Below are 735 nucleotides of genomic sequence, written 5' to 3' on the forward strand. Positions count from 1 at the left end.
TATGAAGGATGATTTTATGTAGAAAACAGTAAATCACAAAAAATAACTTTAGCTGGGTTTTCACAGCCAGGGTCACACATATATTGAAATAGAAACAATATATAAATACCAACCCCAAACTTGCTTTTCTATTCCAAACTTGCCGTCCCAATGCAGCTGATTACTACTGCCTAAGTAAAAGCAATAGTAATTATATTGTGTTTTATGTTTCCTGTTTAATGTGCTGAAACAACTTTCATTAATGATCAAAGGCTAAACTTAACAAACTCACAAAAAACGTTGACGTGTACGTTACGTTCGTGTGAAGCTGTGTTAAAGCTCTCGAGGGGCAAATACATCTTTAGGCACTGCCTAGAGGTTTGAGTCCAAGGGCGAAAATAAGACTAAATGGTTCATGTGGTGAAAATCCCATTATAAAGTGCACACTTCAGAAAAACAGAAGCAGTTATCTCTAGCTTTATCTAGGTCTTGGAGACACATTAAATATAATTGCATGATGTGTCTTGGCACTGCCAGCGCCTGTCCCTGCAGAGACATAAAGTACTGTGTGCGATCAGAAGGTGATATGAAATGAGTGCTTTGGTTTGGCTTGTTGTGTGGGTGCTCTTTGGTGTGTGTCTCGCTGCTCCCACAATCAGATAAGGATCATTTGTATAAGGGACAAACAGTGAGCTTCAAAGCACCACAGTCCATTAACTGAAAAGCAAACCATTGGCTCCTACACGACCCAAACCC

The sequence above is a fragment of the Sinocyclocheilus grahami genome, unplaced genomic scaffold, assembly GCF_001515645.1.
Source record: "Sinocyclocheilus grahami isolate Dianchi unplaced genomic scaffold, SAMN03320097.WGS_v1.1 scaffold12135.1, whole genome shotgun sequence".
Lineage (NCBI taxonomy): Eukaryota > Metazoa > Chordata > Actinopteri > Cypriniformes > Cyprinidae > Sinocyclocheilus > Sinocyclocheilus grahami.